The sequence below is a fragment of the Streptopelia decaocto genome (genome assembly GCF_964273445.1).
Source record: "Streptopelia decaocto genome assembly, chromosome: 5".
In the NCBI taxonomy this organism is placed as follows: domain Eukaryota; kingdom Metazoa; phylum Chordata; class Aves; order Columbiformes; family Columbidae; genus Streptopelia; species Streptopelia decaocto.
Genome location: NC_138659.1, coordinates 41,306,184 through 41,326,852, shown reverse-complemented (window position 1 = coordinate 41,326,852; position 20,669 = coordinate 41,306,184). Strand labels below are relative to the sequence as shown.

Sequence of the window (20,669 nt, the reverse complement as noted above, 5' to 3'; positions counted from 1 at the left end):
ATTATCAATACTTACAATTTATTTTAGAATATCTTTGCTGTAAAGCACATAGCTGTTAAGGTGATATGTTGGCATCACTGAAGTTAATCAAAGTTTTGTGGTAAATACCAATATATAAGCCATAGTGAATTAAAAATGTTAGATTTTCACATTTTGAAAGTGTCCTTGATCTCTAAGCTGTTGTAGCTGTAAAAGCAACCAATACAATTACAGCATCATATATCCAACTATGATAAATTCTGCAGCACGCTTAGTTTGGAATTGCAGTCAATGCTGCAGTATAAACATAAGCAATAATGGAATATTTATGCAGATACCAAATATTTTTTCTCGTTTTCTAAGATAAGGGAATTACTAGCGATACATTTAGTAGTCAGAAAACTGGGTTATTTCTCCTATGGAGGTATATGTGGGAGCCAGAAATCCCGAAACTGGAGTGAGCAATTAATAATATAACAACAGCTCATACCTTTTTAGATTTTTTTTCTGTGTTTTTAATTTTTCTTTTCACTGTTGTTTTGCAAACATCTTCATCTCTTTTAATGAATCAGGACCATTAAGAAAACTTATAGATATCAAATCAAAACAAATGATACATTTTGGAGATTTTTTTTTTTTTCAATAAAAACACCTGGTAAGATTATTTTAAAATGAATGCAACATTATAAAGCAAATTATAAGCTCTTATTTTTAGCCTTCTCTGTTATTTACAAATCTATCTTGCATTATTTTTTCTTATTATTTTAGGTGGGTATACTAGCGCAGCTCAGTATTATTCTGTTGCACAGTCTAAGATGTAGTTCCTTAGAGCTCTGCTGAACTCACTTTGTGTATAGGAAAAAGGGCATAGTTTGTTACTTTGCCATATTTCAACATTGTAGCCATTTTACTCTAAACTTAGATCAGGAAAGAATGTTTAATCTGTGCTAAAAATTCTGGTGACCTTTCCATAAAATTTGTGTTAGCCCTACCTAGGGATTCAACCTTTAGCAGGCGGATGCCCTTTTTGTCCTGAGCAGGCCAGTTCTATTAAAGTATATCTAAGTTCAGAAAATCACAAGCCTTTGAAAAAACTGTACTTTTCACAGACTTGCTACAACTCTCTTAGATTTTAGCAGCTCTGTTTCCTGGAGCTACACACTGTGGCTGGGCAGCGCTCCCCCTACAGAGACTGCACTTGGGCTGCTGGGTCCTGCCAGTGTGAGAGCAGTGACGCTGGCATCCACTTCCCCTGCTCTTGTGCTTGGCATGGACAACTGGGCGGCAGAAGACACCTATCAAAATGCAGAAAGGAGAAAAGCAGAGTAACAAACCTTCAGTGACGATGTTGGAACTTGGGAGACATGGTCTGGGGAGAGGGGCAAGAAAACTGGCCCAGAAGGCATATGGGCTTGGTGGTAATAGAGACTGAGGCAGTATGGAAAGACTTAGAAGCTGGGGATGCTTGTGAGGATTAGATTGAATGGGAAGAAAGAAGTGGGGAAAATGACCCTGAATAAGAATAGGAGAAAAAGATGGAGGAGCAAGGGAGGTAGTCCAAGTTCAGGCAGGATGCCTAGGGGAGTAAAACTGGGAAAAAAGATGAGGGAGCGTTCACCGAGATGAGATGAATTGTATGAATGAGGACAGAATGAGGACTGGGAAACTATTAAGAGTAAACCTGGAGGCGTGTCTGCAGAGACAGAAAGTACAAGAATGTGCAAGGTGGAACTGGATGGTTTTGACCATAGAGGTTAGGAGTAAAGGAATGGAACTAGGACTTGCTGGGCAAAAAGTCTGGGACTCAAAAGACAACCTGAGGAATGAAGAACAGCACTTCTGAAGTGTGACTGGGAAGCAGAAGCAGCACAGGGCAGAAGTGGCTGTGTTTTGGTGTGGCAGTCGGAGAAAGGTTAGTGAGTATCAGCATGTGGCATCTTTCAAAGCCACACATAAGCCCAGGATACCAAATTCTCCTTGTTCATTTGCCAGCAAAGAGGTCTGAAATCCACTGACAAAGTGTGACATCCATTTTCAGTGCTGATTTTTGTGAAGGTTGGTAGTCTGGTACGGTTGATGGTTGGTCCCTTAGCTCAAATGGTAGCACCTGTGCCTCTTGTTATGCACCTACATGTTCCAGCACAGCAGGTTACCCATATGAGAATTGATATGAAGCCACACGTAGATTTTTTTCTTTGTTTTAGTTGTCTATTTTGTAAAACCCAATGAATTGCAGACATATAATAGGCTATTAAGATTACCAAGTTAAGCACTCAAAGCTAGGAAACAGTGAAAGTTTGATCCTCTGTACAGAAGTGGCATGGTGTTGGGATGTTTATGTTGTATGGTGAATACTGGGGAAGTTGAATGGTATATCGTAAGCAGGGTGGGGGAAGAAATAAAGGAGAGAGATATTTAGTTCTATCCTGAAGTCTGTTCCAGACTTTCTGCATGGAACTGAGCAAGAGCAAACTGCTTTTCAAAGGGGTTTGTTACTTGTGTTTTTCCTTTTCTGTGTTATTGCCTGTCCTCACAGATATATTTTCAAAATAAACTAATGAATGTTTGTTAAGCAGCCAGGCACTGTAGTAGCCTGGAAAACCCTTGAGGTACATGGAAAATTCCATGAGGAAATTCATAATTTTGTCTTCAGAGAAGAATATGAATAATGTGTAGCAAATAAGTCCTGGGACTACACACTGAACAATAGCGAATTGCTGTTACAAGAAAAATAGTTCATTATGTACGCACTATTCATTATGTATGCTGAATGAGTCAGAATTTATGTGGAAAAAATAGTATGTAATCATGTAGTTAAAGACTATAACATAATCTGAACAAACAAAGCAGCCAATTTAAGGTTATTCAAGTGTGCTTCATTCTGATGTTTTCTAACTATTGATGACTTAAACTATACAGTCTCACTAAAGTGCTTTTAAAGCTTTTTTTTTTTCTGTGCTCACTTCATGTATTTGAAGACAGTATTTGGGTATCAGGATCAGAACCAGAATTAGCATCTTGGCCAGTTTCAGTTGAATGAGTCAATTTCATCACCTTCCAAACACTTGACACCATCAAAATTGTTCAGTCTAACAAGCTTGTATGAAAGCATTACATCAAACTAGCTAAGGTGTCATTTCTGTCTTATGTAAACAACTTGTATCGGTGGTTTTCCATGTTATTTGAGCATGTCTCATGTTTTCTTATTTATTTTAGAAGTTTATTATTATGCTGGATTTGCTGGAGCATTCTGAAAGATATTTCTTGAGTTTATAACTGGGAGTCTTCATGCTTCTATCATGTACACATTTGCCTTTCAAACAGAAGGGATAAAGTGGCATCGTGCAGTCTCTGCATGTGTTCTTCAAATCCCTTTTTTTTTGGTATTATGGAGCAGTATCACTGCTATTTTTGAACTTTTATCCTGCAAGTCTCAGAAATGGGGAAAAATTGAATTTCTAGGTGGAATCCTACACGAAGGACAATTGAGAGATCCAATTTTCACAGTAATTCTTACGTGTCCTGAATGGTTGGACTTGTATAGTTGTTTTGGATGTTTGTTTTGTTTTGGCTTATTGGTTTTTTTTTTTTGTGTGTGTTTTTTTTGTTGTTGTTGGTGATGGTGTTTTGGTTTTTTTTTTAAACAAACAAACAAAACTGAGAGTTCTGAGCATAGGAATAAACAAATCATATTTTTGTACCCAGCATAACAGAGAAGTGCTTGTAACTGATCGAGGCATGTTTATTGGTTTTATTCCTCTCATGTTTATTGTTGTTTTTCTTCCTTTCCCCAACTGCAAGTTTGGAGGTTTAAATTCAGTCTCTTCAAAATGCAAACTTTTCTAGGGTTTGAATGATGGAATGGCCAACTAAGAAATGTATTTCTTCCATAACATTTCATCTAACCTGACTGAACTTAAAAATAGTGATTTGTTTGTTTGTTTGTTTTTTGGTGATAAGAAATAATGCTGCTTCAGGTAGGAGCTAAAATCTAGTAGTACAAGCTCTCTTGTTGCAAAGAAAAATACTTGCTATTGTTTTAGCTTTATATTCATGCCAGAGATGAAGATTATGTTATATTCCTTACTGTTAGAACACAGAAAAATACTAAATGGAGCCAAGCAACTATTTTGAAGTATTCATAAATGATCTTTAAAACTGTGGAAGAGAAGAACACTAGTGATTTTCTTGTCTTTCACTTCAGCTCATGGTTGCAAGTGTTTTATCCTGTCTTGTTTTGTATCTTAAGCAATGACAACACTAATAACTAGGGAGGCTTTGCTAGAAACTGACTCTTCAAAATCCCTGTGTCAAGAAATGTAGTCATCTTCATTCTTCCTTTATATTATTTGATTTTGAGAGTTATTTTCCTTCTTTCTTCATCCCTCCTCATCTTCTTTTAGAGCTTTATGCCTCAAATCTGTTTAATTGTTTATTAACTATTTTAACTGGCAATGACCAAGTTATATATTATTAGTGATTTAAATATTGCCTGGTATTCTATTTGTGCTTCTATTGATTCAGTTATTCTTCACTGATTCTTCCTGGTGCTATACACTGATATTACTAGGTTGAAACTCAAATATAGAATGTGGACTTTGTAGTTAATTTCTACTAATTGTTATAATTAAGGCTTTTAAACATCACTGTCTCCCATGCATGTCCCTTCTTCTTTGTGTTTGTTTCAAATTATAGTTCCCAGACACATTCTTTTATTTATTCTGTAACAGAATCCATTTTATCATTTTCTGCCTTCATTTATAAGCCATCTCGCACTTGTAGCTCCTTCTGTTTTAATGCTGTCTGCAATACAGAAATGTGATATTTCTTTCCAGATCATTCATAAAGATCCTTATTTAGCTTGGAACTAGCCACAGGCTCTATGGTAGCCCAAGAGATACCTGAACTTCTGCTGTTTTTCTGTGTAGCAATCTCATCTCTGTCAGCCAGTGTTCAGCCCTGCAGATCAGGAGTTCTTAATAAGTATAATGGCAGGAGGAATCATTTTTGGAAGAGAAATTGTATTCCCTGCAGCATTTGAGAGGCAGGAATGCCAAGCCAACTCCTCACTTAAAATTTCATATATCTTCTGCAAATCTCAAAGACAAACCCTGTTTTTCTTGAGTAAGAGATAAACCATTAGTATCCTTTCCATCTGTTTCACCTTCCATCTTGAGATAGATGGAGCAGTTTTATTATCAGACTACTAATCTGATGGCTCTAACACCTCTGGTAAACTGTATTCTGAGCTTGCTTCTCCCAATATGCTAGTTGCCCTGCAGTTACGCCTGTATAATCTAATCAGGGTCTGCCCTACAGGCCACTTCAGCTTTTACAGCAGCTCTCCAGTGAGGTCCCTGCTCCCAGAGCCATGTCTTCTAGAACAAGCAGAATATTCCTTCTGTCACGCAAGGCTGGGGGAGGAGAGACTATATCACATTCTTATTTAGAGTTCTCTAGTATTCCATCATTCATTTTTGAATGGGTTCCAGTCAGGCATCCTTGTGTTCAATTGTCTCCAAAGGCTTGCTGAAGCTAATCTTCCTGACCTTGGATTTTCCTTCTGGGACTTCTCTGCCTCATTAATTTTCCATTTTTTTCCTCCAAAATCTAGAAAGATCTCGTCCTTTACCAATTCCTTGTAATTTCCTCCACCTTTTATTATTCGTGGCATGTATATAGCAGGTTTGGAGGCCGCGGCTTTTCTGAATAAGGTAGTTTTCGATTCCCTTTGTGCTGCTAAAGTAGAGCCAGCATATTTAACCACAATTGAGGAGGTAATCTTTAAAAGTCCTTGCAGCCTGGGTTTGTTTTTCTTAGTCCGCTTGGTACAGTAGGTACCTCTGCTGTGCTGCCAGCATGCATGGCCTTTTGTGCTATATGTGACCTGGAAGGCTATATTTAATCCTGGCTGAACACAGCCCAGAATCCTCCACTATGTTTTTTCTCTTCTGATAGAAGTTTTAAGCATTTTGCTTGCAGACTACTTGCTTCAAAAATTTATAAACATGTCTGAAAAAGTAGTACTAAAATTGTCAATACATGATACTGTGGTGGGCTGACCCAGGTGCCCACCAAAGCTGCTCTGTCACTCCCCTCCTCAGCTGGACAGGGGAGAGAAAACATAATGAATGGCTCATGGGTTGAGATAAGGACAGAGAGAGATTGTTCACCGATTCCTGTCATGGGCAAAATAGACCCAACTTGGGGAAATTAGTTTAATTTATCATCAATCACATCAGAGTAACGTAAAATAAAAACTAAATCTTTAAACACCTTCCTTACACCCCTTTCTTCTGCCCGGGTTCAACTTTACTCCCAATTTTGTCTACCTCCTCCCTGCAGTCAGTTCATCACACACTGGCTCTGCTGCTCCTTCCTTCTCATAGGAGGACTCCGCACACTCTTCCCCTCTCACAGGAAACAGTGTTCCACAAACTTCTCCAATTGAGTCCTTCCCACGCGCTGCAGTCCTTCAGGAACCAACTGCTCCAGTGTGGGTCCCCCATGGTGTCATAAGTCCTGCCAGCAAACCTGGTCCAGTGTGGGCTCCTCTCTCCACGGTCCACAAGTCCTGCCAGGAGCCTGCTCCGGTGTGGGCTCTCCACGAGGTCATAGCCTCCTTCACATATCCACCTGCTCTGGCATGGGGTCCTCCCTGGGCTGCAGGTGGAGATCTGCTTCACCATGGACCTCTATGGGCTGCAGCGGGACATCTGGCCTCACCATGGTCTGCACCACAGGTGCTTAGGTGCCTGAAGCATCTCCTCCTCCTCCTTCTTCAATTATCTTGGTGTCTACAGAGTTGTTTCTCTCACACGTTCTCACTCCTACCTCCCCTTCTTAAATATGTTATCCCAAAGGCACTACCACCATTGGTGATGGGTTTGGCCTTGGCCGGCGGTGGGTCTGTCTTGAAGTCAATGGTATTGACTCTGTCAGATATGTGGGAAGCTTCTAGCAACTTCTCAGAGAAAGCCACCCCTGTAGCACCACCCCCCCCCCATCCCCCCGAAAATCTGTCACGCAAACCCAATACAGATACATGGATAAAATATGTCACTGTGTTAGGAAAATATGAACAAATGCAAGATTTACCATGTCGCAACTAAAGAAAGCTCCACTCCAGGAGCATGTCCTGTGGTTTCCACACTAGGTTTTGTTATATGGTGGAGCATCCTTTATTTGACCTTGAAAATGTTGCCTTCAGCACAGGAGGTTTGCTTAGAATTTGTTGTAGTGTTTGTAGTTGGATCAGTTTCCATAGCGGTGTTTGTAGTTGAATCATTAATCAGTTTTATTTTATTGTTTTCCCAGTGTTCTTGTTTTATTTATGCTTGAATGAACAAGCTGTTTTGCACAACTGTTTTTAAAAACAATGATTACCTGTACTGTTTTTATAACCTAACAACAGTTTCTATGAGCCTTGACAGTTCTAGCTGCTGCCAAAAAGAGGAAACCTTAAAACTAGTTTGGTGTTACTCTTTCATTCCTGCACAATGGCAGGAAGTATTATCAGACTCACACTCTTTCTTAGTTCCAAGTATAGAGTGGCATCTGGAGTTTATTTCTTCAATACTGTTGAGTCAGACACAGCTGGCAGCTCTAGGAGAAGCATAGTTTGGGGAATTCCCATGTTAAGCTTTGTATATCAATGCACTCTCATTAGGAGAATTCTGCAGTTTGCAGTTGTCAGAGGCATCCCATAAATTTATTCCCTGAGTTGTTCCATTGGCTTCAATAAGACTTTGTGTAAAAACAAATCTGCGTTCGCAACATGGCATGATTTAGATCTTACAACAACTGTATTTCCCTAACTTTTGTTGTGTGTATTCTATCTTATTTCATAAAGATAGGCATCTAATTTGGAATTTCTCTCTTTAAGTTGCAGTTTGTTTGGATTTTGTCTACCTTTAGTTTTGGGCAAGAAGTAACATTTCTAAAGTATTATTCTGATGGAGTTCTTTGCAGTTCACTTCTATGTGTAGTCATAGTTGAGCACATATGGCCTTAAAAATCAGCAGGATAAAAAGATGTTAAAAGGCTCTTTCAATCTTGACCAGCCATAAGTACTAGTATACAAATATCAGTGGAGTGATTCATGCTGTGTCCTTGGTCCTTTTAATCCAACTTATGTAAAGGGAAATTATACATAAGGAATAAAATCAAGAACAGAGTGTGCAGCAGATTGTATTTTAATACCACTAAGGTGCATCTGATGACATAAAGTAAATATTATGCACTTACACTTTAATGATGGAATTATGCTGGTAATTTAATATAAATGTTCAGCAGTAAACGTGGCTTTCAGAGCACTAATGTTTCTGATGAAGTTCTAGCCTTTACACTTTCAGTGGAATTTCAAGGTATATCTCTAATCACAGGAAGTGAAAATCCTCAAACCTATCTGATCGCTGAATCCATTGTATCATGGAGAATACTGGAATTTTAGCCAGCGTTGCCTGTTCTCTGATGACACAGCTACCACCTTACCCTTCATGAAAGGACAGGTTTGAGCAGTAAGACTTCATATGCAATGTATTGGGATTGTCTCACCTCTGCCAATGTGTAGAGGTTGCTTTCTCTTCTCCCCCAGATGGAGGCACCTGAAACTCCAGGTACATTTCTTTGTTTCCTCTGTCAACTGCTCTGTACCACGCTTTCGAGCCTTGATCCATGGAATATATTGCTTCTGTACTTCACTTTGTCACTCTGTTTAGGTAGCATGGAGTTCTTAAATCACACTTGATTTACAGTATAGCAGCCTTTCTATACCATGAATGTTTAATTTCAAGTTTTGTGACATGTCAGGTAGCCAGGTGCTCCAGCATAACCTATGTAATAGGAACATGTCTGCTACTCTGTGCTTTCTCCTAACTGTACAAATGCAGGGAAGACAGAAGCAGGTCCCATATGTGAAAAATAAAATACTGATTCTCCTCCTTCTTTTTTTTGTATATTCTGTAATGTTCAGATGGTTTATGGGTTGCTTCCTTGAGCAAACCATTAGCAAACCACCGAGGCTGTCTGGTGAGGCTGTCAGCCCTAATGCAGTTGTGTACCACTTGAGATGGAAGCCATAGAGTGAAACAAAATTTTTCAGTATATCTTGTTATGCTTGTTGTATTTAGCCCTTATAGTAGGGAGTGTGAGTTGGAAAGAGTTACTTGGGATGCTTTTGAATGCTGTAAATCTAAAAGATGAAAAAATTAATCTAAATATGAATTATTTTAAAGTAGCATAACTCTATAGGTAATCATTCAATTTTGTGTTAGCGTGATCATGATTGGTAACTTGTTATGTTCTAATGGCTGTTTGATAGCCCAAATTATAAGACTACAGAAGTCTTTGTAATGGAAAGTATTTAAAGTATCCAATTGAGCTGTTCTTTTTAAAAAAATATTTCTGGAACTATTGAGGACCATGGCATTCCAATGAATTTAAATCTGATGGTTCAGAATAGTTATAGGTTTCTTTTAACTTAATTACATCAAAACTTCAGTTTGAGTTTTCTCTTCTTCATCAGACAATCTTCTTTAGAGAATCTACATGAGACATCTGTTACAAATGCCATCAGGACAAGAAGATGATGACCCCAAGTCAAGACTTTTAATAAACCCATACAGTCTATATGCTATCCCATGTCTGAGTGAGGGATGAATTCTAACATGGCAAAACTGTGCTTAAAGATTTCTTCTGACTACAGTGTTCATAGATGTGTCAATTTTGTACTCTGGTATCTGTGAAAAGCTTGAACTCACGGTAGCCTTCCTCTTGGTAGGCAGGATCCTCTCTCATTTCTGCATGCTTGCCTGCTTTAATGAAACTGGCAGCAACCTGAATTATATATGAGCTCTCTACACTTGTCAGAGGTTCACAAGTTAGTAGCAGTTAACCAGTGGCAGACTCACATCCAAAGACCTTGACTATGTTTCGTTGCCCTAGGAAACCATCTAAAAATGAAGCAAAACAGAACAACTTCAGCTCCTGCCAAAAAAATCTCTCAAAACCCCTTTATCCTTCATTTGTCAGGGTCTGATAGAAAGTCTGAAACCTGCATAAAAATTAAAATAAAAAAAAAAAAAATAGTACAAGTTACAGAGTAGAATTTCCTAAGCTATTGTAAATTTATAATACATTTCAAATCACAGTTAAAAAGCACAAACTGGTGTAAAACAGAGCCAAATCCTATTCCTTAGCAGAGATTTGTATGAAGAGCACACAGCAATTACCAGTGCGCTGAAGTAGAGAAATGCTCATTCATGCTGCAGACTGGCAGGAGGGTATTCAGTGAATTACAGAAGCCTACTCATGCTGAGCACCCTACTTTCTCAAGAAAAAATGCTTAGTAAAAGTGTATACCCCAGACCTGAGTTCTCCCTGCTGCCCTTCAAGTGATGAGTTTTGCCTTTCTCTGGGCTTCCCTTTGCTTGAAAGAAAACTGGGTTTTAAATGAAAATCCTTGTGTGATCAAGGCAGACAAGCTGTTAGGTCAAATAAAAGCTCATGTGAATACAAGGTTGCTGCTCTTTGCTAGATTTGAACTCAGACGACATGAAGTAAAGAACACATTTTTGGTTTTGATTAAGACACAGCTATGATAAATGGCACAAGCTGTTGCCAGCCAAATAAGAATGAAGTAAACAAGTATGAGCGTGAGGTTCACAGCAATAAACTGAAAGGACAGTGTTTGTTTGACTCTCTTTTGTTTAGTGACATGTGAAAACACAAATCATGAAAGGCCACTCACTTCTCTACTATACAGTTAATATAAAAAGCATTGAAGATTAAGACCCTCAGTTACACTGTGTTAGATGAAGAGCATTGGAGCAATTAGGCCAGTGACCCAGAGCTGCATAACTTGAATTGGAATCTGGCCCCAAGCAACTTGTCTAGGGTCATACAGTCAGTGCCTTCATCTATGAGGTCTGTTTTCTGTTGTTATTAGTCTTAGAGACATAGACAGTTCCACCATCTCAGAGGCTGCTGTAGTTGTTTGTTCATCAGAGGAGAAAAACCTTATGCCATAAGAATCCTCAGATCCCTTCCTGCTCTAAAATCTGCCCCTTTAGTAATCAGCAGGGTGGGAGTCTGCTGAAAAATGTCACTCCCTGTTTTCCAGCAAAACAGTACTGAGATAGCATCCTCCCAAAAATACACCACTAAATGGTTCTGAGTGCAGTGTCAAGTATGGTCAGAATTTCATAAGGATGCATAGATATCTGACAATGAAGGCTTCTCCTGCTAAATGAATACAGTACATGTGACAAATTGATCTGATTTTATAGTAGTGTTTCTGATGTAGTTACTTGCTTTCAAAAATCTGGAATTCCATATAATTGAAGGTATGCATTATATGCAAATTCTAGTATATGTTTCTGTAAAGTTCATTTTAATTTTTAAATTACATTTAAATTAAGCTAGATGATGTTTTAGAGCTTTTTACATCCGTTATTAACTTCTTTCCTTTTCAGCAGCTGAGAAATGTTCATTTTAATTAAAATTTGTTTTTGAAATGCATTTTGTAGTCAACACATGCTGAGAAGAACCACTTACCACCCATGTACTGTAAGCTTGCTGTGTTGAACAAAATGAGAGTATTATTTTAATTAGTAGTAAATAATGTGATGGCCTAGTGTTTGCAGTCTACTATAACGTCCTGTTTGATTTCAAGAAGGTAGGATTGCACCAGCACTAGCTCTGATGGTCAGGGGCATGAAAGCCAATGGTGTGCCAACTCTAGCTGGTTTTGCCACACTGCAATTCTCATTCCGTAGAGGGTTGCAGAGAAGATTGTTTAGCTTCAATATGACAAGGTGCAAGGTATAATAGTAGTAGTCTGTGTATCAGAAAGTTTAGTTTTTTGGCTGCTATTGACACTCTGAAAATGCGGTTAAGTTTTGAATGAGTGAAGTACAAATACTAAATACTTTCTAGTCATCAGGATACTCAATAATAATTTAATCTTAGTGAAAGGAGGAGGTTGGCCTTGCTATATTAACCATTGCACAAAGTTTTGCTGACCAGATTTTCAGTCAGGTTTTGTTTTATACATTGGGTTTGTGTAAATTGTGTGCCTCCACAATTCACTTTCAACGAGATCTATGCATTTTTAAATATTTGCAGTCAAGTTTTCAGAAGCCCTCAAGTAACTCAGCTTAAATCCCATTGATTTCATTAAGACCTTTCCAAATCATTTAGGTACTTCTGAAGATGTTGCCAAATGTTACCTAATTTTTTGCTTCAAGTCAGGATGGGTCAAAAATCAAAAGATTAATTAGTACTGAATTGGAACAATTGGCTGATAACAACAGAGGAGAATTCACAGTGATGTGTCTGATAATGGTAATCACAAAAGAGGAAACAATTGTTTTGAGAAATTGGTTTAATTATGCAATTGAATGTATTATTTATTTTATTTAAAATTAATTAGATTACAGTTACTAAATAACTTAGCTGTAATTTCAGTTAGCAAGATATAAATTCATCCACATTCAAGTCTAAATGGTCCTGAAATGTTTGATCCTGTTAATAGTTTCCAGAAATAAATTGTGAGCATAAGTGAAAAATTCTGAAGTATGTGACACAGAAATTCAGATAAATTATTCTTGAAAAGTTTATTCCTTTTAAGACATCACTCCAGAGGATATTTCTGAGTCTGTGTGATGTAGATTTCTTTGCTATGGCACTTTAGAAATTCGCTGCAGTGTAATATTTACCTTTTTTCCCCCATGTTCTTTTTCTTTTTTGTCTTTGGTGGGGATCTTGCAAATTATTAGAGATTGCTTTTGCATCATGAGGATCATGAGAATAGTTGAATGTAATTTAGGAAATAATTACAAAATGTGACTTCAGCTAGCTCTTAACTTCTGTGACCTCCCTCTCTAGTCTCTGGAAAGAATTGGACTCCTCCAGGGCAAAGTTCAATGTGAGACCTAAATGTAGATATTCAGATTATCCACTTCAGAAAACTGCATTTCTGCACTGAACAGAGGGTGAGCCTGTGGAGACCAACCTCCCAAGGCTGATGTTGGTCTTTTTTAGTGTTTTCTTCTTTCTCAGAGTATTAGTGGTTTCCACAGTAGTACATCATATCAGTATTGCACATGAACATTGTTGCAAGTCATATGTATAAAATCTTTTGGACAGTAGCCTTTACTTTTAAATTAGAGGATGCATCTTTTGTATAAAATTTATTTCTTTAACATTGAAGGACTGCATATGGCCCAACAAATCTACTCTGGAGAATTTTATATCTCAGCCAAAATTTATATTCCACAGAAACATTGTAATGGCACTATTTGATTTCTGCTAATTCTGGTAACCTCCTCTCTACAGATACAAAACTAAGCACCTCCCAGTCGCTCGCTAACTCCACCCCTGATGGGATGGGGGAGAGAATCAGAAGAGTAAAAGTAAGAAAACCCCTAGGTTGAGATAAAGACAATTTATTAAGTAAAACAAAAATTGTGCACATGAGCAAAGCAGAACAAGGGTTTCATTCACCACTTCCCATGGGCAGGAAAGCCGGGCTCCAGCACATAGAACGGTTACTTGGGAAGAAAAACAACATCACTCCAAACATCCCCCCCACTTCCTCCTTTTTCCTCCTGCTTTTTATACTGAGCATCATGTCATATAGTGTGGAATACCCTTTGGTCAGCTGGGGTCAGCTGTCCCAGCTGTGTCCCCTCCCAACTGCTTGTGCAGCCCCAGCCCACTCGCTGGGCTCGGGGGTGTGAAGAGCAAAAGGCCTTGGCTCTGTGCAAGTGCTGCTCAGTAGTAACTAAAACATCCCTGTGTTATCAATACTGTTGCCAGCACAAATCCAAAACACAGCCCCATCTAGTTACTATTAAGAAAATGAAGTCTGTCCCAGCCAAAACCAGCACACCTATTTAACCTAATGTAGCATTCGATGTTCACTAGGAGAATGCTTGAGCTGTAAGCCAAATCCCTGACATTCTGATGGCATAATTGTATTCCAAACTATACCAGTGTAAGACTTCATTTGCTGCTACTAGCTGTCAGGTTTGCCACACTTAATTGTGTATTCCCATTTATGTTAGTGAAAAACATAGACATTTGAGGAAATAAAGCCTCTGAAGTCCTATGTGTGCAAGACCTCAAAATACATGAAAGTCAAATGCTTTCGCTAAGGGCAAATGAGCATCTCACTTGAGTTAGTATTCAAGGGAAGGGCAAAGCATCAATTTGGTGCTGAATGCATTTCTTTCATTATATATTGTCTTTCAGTTGCTGCACTACACCTCCTGTCAGGTAGCAATGAAGTCTCCGAGCCGTCTGTGTGCAACAAGAGGCTGCTTGTAGAGCAACGTTTCAGTCCTGTAGTTGACAGCAGACAGTGAGAAACGAGGCTTGGGAGAGAGCGGGGCACTGCTCAGTGGGAACTAAGAGCCTGCACATTTGTTGCTTCCAGTGGCAGGATTGAGATATTGGTCTGCTGATTTGAATCATGGGACCACTTGTAGAGTAGATTTGTTCTCCGTGTGAGATGGAGGAAGAATTGAGTCCTTTGTAAGAGGCTGAGAGAAATTCTTTAGTACAGAAACTAGACAATCTGGAGATTGCTCGGTGCTTTATGTGGGCACAGTTTTGGGGAACCCTCTCTGCTGAAGAAGACAGCTGTACTAAAGGCATAATTGTGCTCTCAAAGTCTAGTTTTGTTCTCTTTGTTTTGTGATGTGGAATATTCCTGCTGAAGTCAATGGTGTAGATTAGGAAGAAACAGATAAATTACACCTTGAGTTAAAATCAAGTAACTAGAGAATCTGAATATATATGAACATTGTAAAAACATTCAGTAATTATAGACACACATACTATAGTTTTAAATAATGCTTTATTTTCAAAACTGTTTGGTTTTTGTTGTGTTTTTTTTTGTTTCTTTTTGTTTTGTTTGTTTGTTTTTTTTTAATTTTCAAAAGGGTGCACATTATCTTACAAAAAATGCACAACAGTAGTGTCAGACATGGGAAGGAAATGACAAGAAGATATAGAGGGGTTTATCCCTCAAACAGGATTTATAGATCCAGGCATTGTCTCTTTATCTAATGTAGTAACTGGTTTTACAAGGATACTGTGAAATAGAATAGACATCCATGCCCTAACAAATAACACCCTTGATTTGCTAATTTTGTAAATGTCGTTGTATTTTTATTTCCTCTGCGTGATTTGTCTCTATTGAACAAGGTGTTGCAGCAAACATTGAAATTCTTGATATTCAGGTTGATTGTTTGCTTGGTAGGAACATATTGTCCTGGTCTGGTAAAACAATTTTACATAGCTAGCAGTTGGATGGGGACCCATTCATTCCAGAGCTCAGGAGAAAAACATCATATTGTGGTTTTGCTTAGTTAAATTTGAAGTATGCAGCTAATATATAATTTCCTGGCACTTTCCTGTCATTTTTGATGGTTACAGAGAAAGAAAAATTCTCCCTCCTATTGAATTTTTGAATAAATAAAATACCTTCATGGTGAGTTGGATAATTCATTCTGAATTATAGTGCTCAAATAATGTCAGTCTAGATCAGTTTTCTAGAATTACAGACTTAATATTTTACCTGCTTAGAGCTGATATATAACCAATCAACTGAATTATCAAGATAAGAAAAGGTAGAATTTTTTCTCTTTCAGAAGGCATAGGAATGCTGCTGTTCATTTTATTGGAGTTACTGTTTCTGAATGAATTATTTTCAGTTGTTAGTATCAGTATCTAGTGAGAGGATTTCTTATGTCATGGTATGTACCTAGGTGTTTTTTATGAAGTCAATCGCCTCTCATTAAACATTTTTATTTCAAAAGGTCATAGCTAATGTCTCTCGTATTGAAAATATTAACTTGAGAAAAACAGTTCCCCAATAGATATATTTCAAGATCTGAAAATGTGACATTTTTTAAAAAAAGTTATTTGAATCTTAAGATTTTGTTTGCGTACTGCGTGTTTATTACACGTGCTGTTGGTATCTGTGTATAATGTAAATCTGATCTTTCAGGGTCTCAAAATTTACTTTACCTTATAGTTTATTACTCTATGCCTCTCATCCTCATCTATATATCTTTTGATTTTCAGATATCTTCCCAAAGTGTATTGAGAATCCAGCATTAACTTTTAATTCTGTGCTATGTGTGTGAAGTCTCACCTTGCTTATTTTCTGATTCACAAACCTTAGTCGCATTTCCCCTACCCAATTTCTAGGTTTTCATGTATCTGACACTTCACAGAAGTAACTGCAGATGTTAGTGTCTTGTGTGTCTTTCTAAAGACAGTAGAGTACAGTACTTAGTGCATTATCTTTTGCATGAGAGCAGCCCAGATAAACCCCAAACTATGTGAACCACAGCAGTGAAATAACATCAGTACAGGAAAATATTGTGATGATGTAGAAGTGCCATGACAACTGTTCCGCTGGCTTTCCTCCCAGTTGCTGGTTAGGGAATATCATTGGGGCTTCCTTGTGCTTTTGCCATTCCCAGTTAATTTAGTAAATTCTAGGTGTCTTCCCTGACACACAAAAAAAATGGGCATTTTGGATGAACAGAACAACTACCACTGAATCTAGGCTTTCTTTCAATCCTGGGTGACAGGTCAGTATTGGAGGTGGAGGTATTTCAGTCGCTTGGCATGTTACATAGGCTTAGTTTTCTTTATTGTCTGCATAACCCCCTAAAATAGCTGTTTTGTATCACCTAGTTTTCCATCATTTTCCATAATTTCTTTTCCTCCTATCAGAAAGGCATTATTCATCATATAAAAGTCAAAAGTTCTCATTTTTGGAAAGTGTCTTGAACTGTTTTCTTCTTTGTTGCTGCTAGAGATAAAGGCAGAGGAGAGCCAGTCTTCAGACAGAATTTGAGTAGGACGTCTTATTTACTTTACCATTTCTCTACAGTTTTAATTGAGCCTTAAATGAGTGCCGTGACTTTAAGAAGTAGTGACATTTCGGTATTTTCAGTTACATTCTTTGAGAATTATTAGATTCCATGACTTTTAACGCTAAGTTTATTTGAAATCTCTCCATATATGCATGGCTTTTGGAAAATTAATGGAGGTTTTAAACAGGTGTTGTTTACAAATCATTGTGAAATCAAAGTTTAAGAAACTGCTGTTCCCAAGTCACCTCCTCAGCTGAGAATGTGGTGACTCGACTCTTAGCTCTTAGGATGTTTCAGTGTAACTTACAGCTGCAAAAGACAGGGCTGTAACTGGCAATAGCCATCACTAACAAACTTTCCACCGTTTATGTTGTGTTGTGTTTTAAATCTAGACCATATTAAATGTGAAGAGCTTCATCCTCTGATAAAGAGATGTCTTAATAGCAACCGTTTCAGATGCAAGGACAAGCATGAGATTTACAAAGTACAAATTGACAGCCCAGAATGCTTTTATGCTTTTTTTAAATGAATCCTTTTGGAACATATTTTCAAAGATCTATGGCAATGGTGTTGTCAGCTTAGGAGAGGCATAATAGTCATTTTTGAATGTCTGCTCCAAAAGCATCAGAAGTCCATGTTTCCCATAACATGACTCTAAAGACACTGAAGATTTATCCCTGAGTACAAAGAAACTTAGATGATTTGGTTTTGTCCATAAAACTGGAGATTTTCCAAGGTGACGCCAAAAGAGGCAAATCTATTTATATAATACATATTGAGGAGGGTTCATAATGGATTTAAATGAAAATGTAAGTTACACTTCATCAAGCTGATGTAATTTGCATCTTGAGGGACAGAAAGACAAAGCCTCAGCAGGGAACACAGTCAACAAGAGTCATGGAAGGAAAAGACATTTTATTGCTTTCTTCTCTTTTCTGTTGGTTGTTCTCCTGACTCGTCTGGGCTCTGTGATATAAAGAACATTTACATCACTTCAGGGTTGTGTAACTTTCCAGCACTACTTAGGACAGCTCCGAATTTGTTCAAGTGATGGCTCAAACAGACTTCCTCTATATTCCAAATTCTGTTGAGATATTTACATTTTTTCCATATATAAAATGAATAAATATTTTTTGCCCAAATATTGGATATCTAAACCCCATGAAGGGTAAAGAGCGATCTGAAAATCATTCTTATATTACTTTGATGGCCATTCCTCTAGCATCTAAGTCTAAAATGCAGATAAATAATAGTATTCTATAGTTATATTTTGTCATTCATTATTACTGAAAGGATACTCTCACAGCTCCAGCAGAGGAAAGAATTTTACCTGGCCCTGCCTTCTTTTAATTTCTCCATATTTAATAGATGATATTTCAGTTGAATTAATATTTCATGAGTTTACTTCACACTGAGTACAAGCAATCACACTCATTATGGCTGTAATACTTTTAGGTTTTTCCTTGTTGATGGATGGCTATTATGTCATTGAATTCAGTTATTCGCAGGTTCTGTTTTCCGTGAATTTGTTTCTTGACTGCTGGATAATTTTTCATGGTTGCGTAGTGCAGCAAGCTGCGCAGCTAATGCTGTGCAAGGTGGCATATTAGTGTTATGGATGGAGTTATGGGAAAGAGGATGTGATTTGATGGCTTAATACAAATCGCATGAGTTCTGAATACGTAGGAGTTGTTCTGCAGTGTGTCTGGTGTACAGCCTCTGAACATGAACCTGTCTTTGATGTTTCCAAATGATGGATAACATTCAAACTATGGGAAATACAGATGTATGTGTAGGGATCCTATATGTTTATTAAATGTGTATCATGCTGCTTCAGTTAATTTTTTTCCATTGTTAATGCTTACTAGCAAGAATGTATTTGCCAAGATAATGTCAGTGAAAACATCTATAAGCAAGATCATAGGAACCCGGAAATGTCTTATTGGTCTAGTTTCATAAAACTCAGTTCTGTGAGCTGTAAGTATGCTTAGAGCATGGATTACAAATTAGTCTTTTCAGGGTTTCTTTTGTGGATAACACAAACACTTTGTGAAATGAAAACTCAGTAGGCATGTACTCCCTTGCTGTGCTGTGAAGTTCTACATTTTTAGAACTAAGGAAAAAGAATCTTCTCCACCATCCTTCTACTGCTGCAAATGTAATGGTTCAGCTTGTTTTGAGTGACAAAGCAAATTCAAAAAAACCCCATCCTTTTCCAAATCATTTCAGTGTGGGCTTATCAATTTCTGAGTCCTATCATTTGTCTCCAGTAGTGACAGATGAAAACCACAAATGTTCAATGGGAATTTTCTGCCTTTTTTTTTTCATTCAGAGATAATTTACGTAAGTAGAAGATATAACAAGGATACTAAATTAAGTGTGTCTATGTGTATATAAATAAAACTGGTTTGTTACTCATTTGCCAGCATTTTGGCTCAGCTGCAGCAGTGAGTATCATAACCGTTTTAAAATTGATTACACAATTTAACTTGAAATTTAACTCTGGATATGGCAGAGAGAGATAAGCCTGTGAATAGGAGCATAAAACATTAATCTTGCAGTTCTCCAGCTGATCTCAGTAAAGCTGGCGTGTTGTATTTATTCTTTGGCTTTGAAGAAATTTAAAGTCTTATGCTTCCAGTGTGACCTATGTACACATGAGTGGTCTTTGACTTCTTATTACGCAGGTCAAGAGCCACTGGGCCCCTTTGCTTGTTCTAGAAGTGAACTGGGTTTGGTTAAAACAGAGGTGTTTCTGCAGCACATGGGGATGACAAGCCTGTTTTTTTTTGGCAGAGGAGACTAGGCTTGTTTAACTACTATGACTTGAAAGCAGCGCTTCCCTCCAGTCCCACAGTGGCTTCTGGTGTTGAAGCAACATGAATGTGCAAAATGAAGTAACAATTTTAGTTGGAAGCTGATCTATTTTAATTCAACATTAAGCAGTTCAGAGCAACGTTTCCTATGCTACTTTGATTTTCAGCTTTTGTCTGTATTGTGATGCTTCAAAGAAAGATCAGCTTAGCTTCAGTGAAGCAGCAAAACGACAAATGTGCAAGCAGCCAGTTCTAAGGCTTTCTCTGCCTATTTTCACATCCATAACAGTAGTAACTTTCTTTCAGCTGGAGTTTTGGAGTGGTTTAGGGCAACTATATGCTGGATTTGAGTAAGTTCAGCTGTATTTTCTGCTTTTACATCGTATTTATTGATGTTTATCAGTTCTTTACATTGATTTTGATATAAAGAAGTGGTTTGAAGTAGACTTGCTTTCTAGTATGAAAAGCAATTAAAAATATTCATCAATGCCCAGGTGAAGGAAAGGCAAGGTACAAGTGTGTTACCTTTTTAGTCAGTTATGTCTGCCAGGTTTTCTTATCTCCATGACACCTATGTTTCACTTATCACACACGTGAAGTCCCTAGTTTTAACTAGTGGGTCAGCTTCTAAGCATTTTTTTGTAGCAGCCAGCATTTTGAAGTGCTTTGGTTGGCAATATTATCAGACCCTAGTTGAACCCCCACTTTAAAAGTAGATAGTAGTATTTTCGTAAACACCTGACTTCTGAGTTTAGTTTGAAGTTACCCTTCTGCTATAGAAAATTCTGCCCATTCCTTCTATTTTGTCTTTTAAGTATGTATCTATATATTATGGTAGTTGTAATGCTATTCTAATACTGATAAACTCTAACGGAAATATTCCACATTATGCAGTTGTTATATATTACCAGACTGGTTAGGATATTCTAACTGTCCTTCTTCTTCATTTATTTTTGATTAATTACAGTACAGTGAT

At 37.7% G+C, this 20,669-nt stretch overlaps 1 protein-coding gene across 4 annotated transcripts in view; it reads left to right on the top strand.

The window, feature by feature from the left end:
- The window catches only part of PHYHIPL (phytanoyl-CoA 2-hydroxylase interacting protein like), a 123,220-nt gene that overhangs the window by 85,640 nt on the left and 16,911 nt on the right, over window positions 1-20,669 (top strand). The window contains exon 1 of one of the 4 annotated variants that reach the window (XM_082052659.1): window positions 559-634. The exons of the other annotated variants lie outside the window; for them this stretch is intronic. The gene's annotated coding sequence lies outside the window, so the exon portion shown is untranslated. Of the gene's footprint in view, window positions 1-558; window positions 635-20,669 lie in introns of those variants that run through there. 4 annotated transcript variants of the gene reach the window in all.